Raw genomic sequence first — 8,806 nt, 5'->3', positions numbered from 1 at the left:
CGGCGAGGGCTAGATTTTCAGAAGTCTGGAGGTTCTTTAAGGAAACACCGGATGACCGACGGACTGTGGTGTGCCACATTTGCCAAACCAGGATCAGCAGGGGTTCCACCACTAATAGCTTAACTACCACCAGTATGCGCAGGCATATGAATGCTAAACACCCCACTCAGTGGCAACAAGCGCGTTCACCTCCGGCCGTGCACACCACCGCTCCTTCCCCTGTGTCAGCTGATAGTCAGCCCCCTGCCCAGGACCCTGCCACAAAAACCCCATCGTCGCCTCCACGATCCTCCACAGCATCCACCAGCGTTCAGCTCTCCATACCCCAGACGCTGGAGCGGAAACGCAAATATAGTGCAACCCACCTGCACGCCCAAGCCCTTAATGTGCACATCTCCAGATTGCTAAGCCTGGAGATGCTGCCCTATAGGCTAGTAGAGACCGAGGCCTTTCGCAGCCTCATGGCGGCGGCCGCCCCTCGGTATTCGGTCCCCAGCCGCCACTACTTTTCCCGATGTGCCGTCCCAGCCCTGCACCAGCACGTGTCAGACAACATAATCCGTGCCCTGACCAACGCCGTTTCTGACAAGGTCCACCTGACCACGGACACGTGGACGAGTGCTGCCGGGCAGGGCCACTATATATCGCTGACGGCACATTGGGTTAACTTGGTGGAGGCTGGGACCGAGTCTGACCCTGCGGCTGGTCATATACTGCCGACGCCGAGGATTGCGGGGCCTACCTCGGTCCAGGTGTTTCAGGCCTACTATGCCTCCTCCTCCTCCCACCCCTCCTCCACCTCCTCCTCCGAACGACCATCCGTGGGCATGGCGCCATCAGTCGGTAGCTCTAGGCACAGCAGCAGTGCCGTCGCTAAGCGACAGCAGGCGGTGCTCAAACTGCTGAGCCTAGGCGATAAAAGGCACACCGCCCAAGAACTATTACAGGGCATCACGGCGCAGACTGATCTGTGGCTGGCACCGCTGAACCTGAAGCCAGGCATGGTTGTGTGTGACAACGGCCGTAACCTGGTGGCGGCTCTGCAACTCGGCAGACTGACACATGTGCCATACCTGGCCCATGTGTTAAATCTGATAGTTCAGCGTTTCCTCAAGACATACCCCAATCTGTCTGATTTGCTCACGAAGGTGCGCCGCATCTGTGCGCATTTCAGGAAGTCCAGCACAGATGCTGCCACTCTCAGGGCAGCGCAGCGCCGCCTCCAACTGCCCGCTCACCGACTGTTGTGCGACGTGCCCACGAGGTGGAATTCAACACTGACCATGTTATCCAGAGTTTACCAGCAGCGCCGAGCGATTGTAGACTGCCAGATGTCAACTTCCACCAGAACTGGTAGTCAGGTCAGTCAGCTTCCTCAAGTCTACAATGAGGAGTGGACGTGGATGTCTGATATCTGTCAGGTGCTGAGTAACTTTGAGGAGTCAACACAGATGGTCAGTGGCGATGCCGCCATCATCAGCCTCACCATCCCGCTGCTTGGCCTGTTGAAAAACTCTCTGGTCAGCATGAAGTCGGAAGCTTTGCGCTCCTCACAAGAGACGGGGGAAGAAGATTCCCTTGTTGATAGCCAAAGCACCCTTAGGTCTGTTTCTCAGCGCATATCGGAGGAGGTGGAGGTGGAGGAGGATGAGGAGGAAGAGGAGGAGAATGTTGGCGAGACACAAGAGGGGACCATTGTTGAGTCCTTCACTGTTGAGCGTGTATGGGCAGAAGAAGAGGAATTGGAGGAGTTGGAGGAGGAGGAAATGGACAGTCAGGCCAGTGAGGGGAGCGAATTCTTACGCGTTGGTACTCTGGCGCATATGGCAGATTTCATGCTAGGCTGCCTATCCCGTGACCCTCGCGTTCAAAGAATTTATTCCAGCACCGATTACTGGGTGTTCACTCTCCTGGACCCACGGTACAAGCAAAATCTTTCCACTCTCATCCCTGGAGAGGAAAGGAGTGTGAGAATGCATGAATACCAGCAGGCCCTGGTGCACAAGCTGAAACAGTATTTCCCTTCTGACAGCGCTAGCGGCAGAGTGCGTAGTTCTGCGGGACAAGTAGCGAGGGAGAGTAGGCGAGCAGGCAGCTTGTCCAGCACTGGCAAGGGTACGCTTTACAAGGCTTTTGCCAGCTTTATGTCACCCCAGCAAGACACTGTCACCTGTCCCCAGTCTCGGCAGAGTAGGGCTGATCTTTACAGAAAGATGGTGAGGGAGTACGTAGCTGACCATACCATCGTCCTAAATGATCACACAGCTCCCTACAACTACTGGGTTTCAAAGCTGGACATGTGGCACGAACTGGCGCTGTACGCCTTGGAGGTTCTTGCCTGCCCTGCCGCTAGCGTCTTGTCCGAGCGGGTTTTCAGTGCAGCTGGTGGCATCATCACCGATAAGCGTACACGCCTGTCGACTGACAGCGCTGACAGGCTGACGCTTATCAAGATGAATAAAGCATGGATTTCTCCTAATTTCCAATCTCCAGCAGGTGAAGGAAGCTCAACCTGAGTAATTTATCCACTCCTCCTCCTCCTTCTCATTTTCCTCCTTCTCCTGCTCTTTGTACAGTAAAGCAGAGGAAACTGGCTATTTTTTGACAGGGCCCACTGGCTCTAGCTATAGTACTTTATGCATTTAATTTTTCTGGAGGGCCACCGACCCGGTCCTCTGTTTTAAACAATTTTTGGGAGTGCCACATACAGGCACTCAATCTATTCAATTTTTCTGGAGCTCCACCTACCTGCTCCTCTGGTTTGAAAAATTTTTTGGACTGCCACATACAGGCACTCAATCTATTCCATTTTTCTGGAGGGCCACCTACCTGCTCCTCTGGTTTGAAAACTTTTTTGGACTGCCACATACAGGCACTCAATCTATTCAATTTTTCTGGAGGGCCACCTACCTGCTCCTCTGGTTTAAAAACTTTTTTGGACTGCCACATACAGGCACTCAATCTATTCCATTTTTCTGGAGGGCCACCTACCTGCTCCTCTGGTTTAAAAACTTTTTTGGACTGCCACATACAGGCACTCAATCTATTCCATTTTTCTGGAGGGCCACCTACCTGCTCCTCTGGTTTGAAAAATTTTTTGGACTGCCACATACAGGCACTATCCAAATTGAATTGTCTCCATAGCAGCCTCCACACGTTGTCTCCATTGCTACCTCCAAAAGTCGTCCATATAGCTGCCTCCATACATCGTCCCTTTATCAAACGAGGTTTGTCAGGCCGAAATTTGGGTTGTTTTCATGGATTCCACATCAAAGTTGTTAACTTTGTCGCCACCCTGCTGTGTTATCCACAAAATACACTGGCAAACTTTTACCATTTACGGATATTATTTCAGCGCTTCTTGCGCATCTGTTTACATTCCCCTCACCCGCCATATCCCAAACTTATAAGAACGCTACTACACTTGATCTTATACAAAAGGTTCTTAGAAGTGCTGTTTGGGGAGTAGCCTAGAGACTGGGGCTTGGATTGGCGAAAGCTCGCCTGGCAGCGGAGCGCCAGCTCCATGCCAAGATCCAACTAACATAGTTTTAACTGCAGCACCTTTAATCTACTACTAGTTCACTGCCTCCATACATGCCCGCCTTATCAAACGTGCTGTGTCAGGCAGAATTTTGGGTTGTTTTCATGGCTTCCACAACAAACTTGTTAACTTTGTCGCCACCCTGCTGTGTAATCCACAAAATATACTGGCAAACTTTTACCATTTACGGATATTATTTCAGCGCTTCTTGCGCATCTGTTTACATTCCCCTCACCCGCCATATCCCAAACTTATAAGAACGCTACTACACTTAACTTGGTGCAGGCTGGGACCGAGTCTGACCCTGGGGCTGGTCATATACTGCCGACGCAGAGGATTGCGGGGCCTACCTCGGTCCAGGTCTCAAAGGCCTACTATACCTCCAAATCCTCCCACCCCTCCTCCACCTCCTCCGAATTACCATCCGTGGGCATGGCGCCATCAGTCGGTAGCTCTAGGCACAGCAGCAGTGCCGTCGCAAAGCGACAGCAGGCGGTGCTCAAACTGCTGAGCCTAGGTGATAAAAGGCACACCGCCCAAGAGCTATTGCAGGGCATTCCACATCAAACTTGTTAACTTTGTCGCCACCCTGCTGTGTAAGCCACAAAATATACTTGAAAACTTTTTTCATTTACGGATATTATTTCAGCGCTTCTTGCGCAGATGTTTACATTCCCCTCACCCGCCATATCCCAAACTTATAAGAACGCTACTACACTTGATCTTATCCGAAAGGTTCTTAGAAGTGCTGTTTGGGGAGTAGCCTAGAGACAGGGGCTTGGATTGGCGAAAGCTCGCCTGGCAGCGGAGCGCCAGCTCCATGCCAAGAAACAACTAACATAGTTTTAACTGCAGCACCTTTAATCTACTACTAGTTCACTGCCTCCATACATCGTCCCCTTATCAAACGAGCTGTGTCAGGCAGAATTTTGGATTGTTTTCATGGCTTCCATGTTAACTTTGTCGCCACCCTGCTGTGTAATCCACAAAATATACTGGCAAACTTTTATCATGTACCGATATTATTTGAGCGCTTCTTGCTCACCTCCTTTGGTTCCTCTCTGCCACCCATTGGTTTGAAGCCTGAGTCAATTTAGGGTATGTCGCCATGCCACTCTCTAGCCTGCCGCTGCTGCCGCTGCCTCTGCATGCCGTCCCCTATAGTGTCAGGGTCAATTATTGGATGTTTTAGATGCTATCTAGCTTCATTCTGTCACTCTGTCATGGCCATGCTGTTGCCCATAATTTTGGCATAATGGTGCATTTAAGCAGCCTCAGAGGCATCCATGCATGCTGCCCCTGCTGTTTCCTGTCCATTTCCGTGGTGTTTCCATCCTTTTCTGAGGTTCCCAGGTGTTTGGCCAAGCTTCCCTGTGCAGAGCCTTGGTCCCCTTGAAAAATGCTCGAGTCTCCCATTGACTTCAATGGGGCTCGTTACTCGAAACGAGCACTCGAGCATCGGGAAAAGTTCGTCTCGAATAACGAGTACCCGAGCATTTTAGTGCTCGCTCATCTCTAGTGGTCACGAATGTAAGTGAGTTCTTGGAGAAGAATTTGACTGCTGTCATTAAATTCATATTGTTAGGATTTCTGGCTAGTAAAAATCTAGAGATACTTATGTTCTTCCTGTTCCTTGTGCTATATTGCTTTAAAATATTCATGAACATCCTGATTAGCATACTCGGACCGGCTCGTTACTCAGACGAGTATCTCTCTGGCTCGAGATCGAGCAGTAAATTAATAAAATAAATTGAATAAAAGGATTTTTATTGTAAAAAAAAAATATTCCAGATGTTTCCAGATGTTTTACTTGTAAGAACACATTGAACTAACACTATTCTTCACTTTCCAGGTGTCCGCGCGTGTCTCCCGCTAAGTTAGGAGATGTTCGGAACATCTGGAATGTGAAGAATAGTGTTCTTTCAATGTGTTCCGCACTTAAAGGGGTATTCTCATCTGGGCATTCACTTTCAGTTTCATTAATCTGCCATATATAAACATTTCTTCAATTAGATGTTATTTAAAAAAAAAATTTCCTGTGTGAAGATAATTTTTAATAAAAATAGTCATATGGTCCCTTAGAAACAAGACTGTGTCCTTGGATACGGCCACGTCTGCTGGTGTGATTGCACAAAGAAACAAAAAGTTTTTGTGTATGAAATGTCCAGATGTTAGTACATGACCCACAGCCGCCCTGTGGTAATGATTGCTGAATCCAGGTGCCCAGGCAGGACTCATTAGCGCATATCTGGCCAACGCTGCCAAAATGTGAAGTGGTCGTATCCGAGGAAGCTATCTCGTTTCTAAGGGACAACATGGCTACATTTATGAGAAATTATCTTCCCACAGGAACATATTTTTTAATAACATCCAATTGAAGAAATGTTTGCATATGGCAAATGAATTTAATTAAATGTGAATGCCCAGATGAGAATACCCCTTTAAATGGTCCTCTGTTCACTGTTTTTAATGTTTTAATTCAATTCTTCACTTTACAGATGTGCGCACGTGTCTTCTGATAGGTTCGGAGATACGTGCGCACATCTGCAATGTGAAGAATAGTGTTATTTCAATGTGTTCTTACAAGTAAAACATCTGCAAACATCTGGAATATTTTTTTTCACTGTTCTTTTAATGTTCTGTTTTATTAAAAAAATGCTCGGGTCTCCCATTGACTTCAATGGGGCTCGTTATTCGAGATGAGCACTCGAGCATCAGGAAAAGTGTGTCTCAAATAACGAGCACCCGAGCATTTTAGTGCTCGCTCATCTCTAATCTTGATCATTGTCCTGGTGTCCAACAGCGAGATCCTCCACACTCCCATGTACTTCTTCCTGACACAACTTTCTATCACTGACAACATATTACTTACAGATATTGTCCCCAAGATGCTCCATATGCTACTACATCACAAAGGAACCATGACTTACGGCAGCTGTATTATGCAAAGTAATTTTTTTGGTTGCTCAGAAGCATCTGGATGTCTTCTCCTAACAGTGATGTCCTATGACAGGTATGTGGCCATCTGTAACCCCCTCCGTTACACTTCTATTATGACTAGTGTATATTGTGTGATTTTGGCCATCACTTCTTGGCTGGTTGGTTTCTGTATTATGTTATCCCCCAGCATAGCAATACTGATGATAACTTTTGTGGACCAAACATCATTGACCATTTCTACTGTGACTTCCTTCCCATACTAGAACTTTCTTGTTCAGATACTTCCATTGTTCAGGTGGAAATCATGTTCTTTAGTATTCCATTACTTGTAGTCCCCATAATAATAATTATATTTTCATATTCTAAAATTATTGTCACCCATCCAGGACCAGGAGACAGAACCTGATGGTCAGTGTAAGATTCCAGAGTGTGAGCTGGGACTCTCCGAGCAGACACTTAATGATCCCTCTGTTCTGTGAGCTGACAATGTGCTTAGCTCACCAGGGTACAGGGTTTATCTTTCAATTAGCTTCTGAAAATTGTACTAGTATCTTACACATAGAAAGAGAGACAGATCAGTGATGAGATGTTGAGATCCATAAGATGAATATTTTCTTGCACATTCGGTGCTGCTTCATAGAGCTGTATGCACACTCAGATCTTTTGCATGCCACATGCAATCAACATTGCCTCTCTCAGACTGACCAACTGACTGTCTCTGATTGTCTCTCGTTGACTGTCGTTTTTTGACTATCAACGGGAGTTCACTAAAAGTACACTGTCCGTCTGTAATCCTGCCTGCGGCGATTCACTAAGATTGTGCACCAGAAATCATTAATGTGTTTCCTCCCCCTCACTGGTCCAACAGAGTTCACCATCCTTTTTGTGGTGTGCCTTTAACATAGGTTGTGTGACACAATTTGAAAATTAAATACGGCGCTCAGTCCGTCCGACGACACGCCCGCTAATTTGTCAGCAATTTGGAAGCAAGTGCAGCGCAAGGGTAGCGTGTGGCAGCACAGACCCTTCTTAAATACCAGTGCAAGCCGTTTTAGCCATGAAGAACGTGCACAGTCCAAAGTGCAGAATGCAACCCATAGTAAATGTGCCCAATTGTCTCTGACTGACTGTCTTTTATCTCTATCCATATTACCTCACACATAATTGTCCGATAGTCATTGCCTACAGTAACCATCACAATTCAGAGCTCATGTTAATGCCCTGTGGCAGAATAGCAACCAATCACGGCTCAGCTTCCAACTGCCACAGCAGCAGCAGATAATGGATCCTCTATATGGTGTTAAATAAGTGGATTTTGGAAATTACAGGGTGAACATTTTTAAACAAAACCGAGTCTATTGTGTTCCCTGAGTCCCAGAGAGCCGCTGTGCAAAATTTGGTGATTGTAAACTTGTCAGCTCAAATTCCTTTTGCGGACATACATACACACACACATACAAAGCACACATACACACACATATACACTCAGCTGTATATATAGGTTCCTAGTGTAGCCTGCATATTCAGGTATTTATTATAGACTAGTCTCAGCTTCTTACCAGTGGCTCTAATGGCTATTGGCAGCTACAATTTCCAATCAGGCTGCTATGTTGTATGTTGACACCCCCATCGTGAGCCAACTGGAGGCAGCAAGTTGAATCCATATTATAGTCCCTTTAAATCTGACTTTCTAATAAATTAAGGAATATCTTCTAGGGCTATCGACATTTATATTCATCTAGGAGCCTTCACCACTGACCTACTTGTTTAACCTGATGAAGGTTCAAAGCCAAATTGCATTGTGTGAATAAAGATACACATTTTAAGACATTTCTATGGGCATCGCACCTCTTCTTCCATGGCTATTTCTATGTATCCTTCAGGCTTGTCTGCCTAATCGTATTCCTGGAGTTGCACATTGTATCTCCATGATCCTAGGCAGGGGGTTGACCTGGGGTCTATGCACTAGCTCAGATCTGGATGGATGTGCTCCATTACATTAGTGTATAAGGTGCGGGTTCCACCGTCGTTTCTTTACACCCACATTTTATGTCCTACATCTGAAGCTTCCTGTCTCCTTTATCCTGTTTTTTTTCAGCTGGACACCAAGGCCATCCTCTCCATCCAGTTTTACCAGATTTAAACATTGCATAGCAAAAGTTCTGTTTAATACGATAACTATATTAAAAGGAAACTGTCAGCAGAATTTTGTCCAAAAACCATGCAGATTGCGTTCATTTCATGCGGTGGCATCATCCGGAAAGTCAACTTTGAAGTGAGATGTAAAACGATTATATGACCAGATGTAAAACGATTATATGA

Source organism: Engystomops pustulosus, chromosome 4 (assembly GCF_040894005.1).
Source record: "Engystomops pustulosus chromosome 4, aEngPut4.maternal, whole genome shotgun sequence".
NCBI lineage: Eukaryota > Metazoa > Chordata > Amphibia > Anura > Leptodactylidae > Engystomops > Engystomops pustulosus.
The sequence above is the reverse complement of the archived record's forward strand: the minus strand, read 5'-3'. Positions refer to the sequence as shown.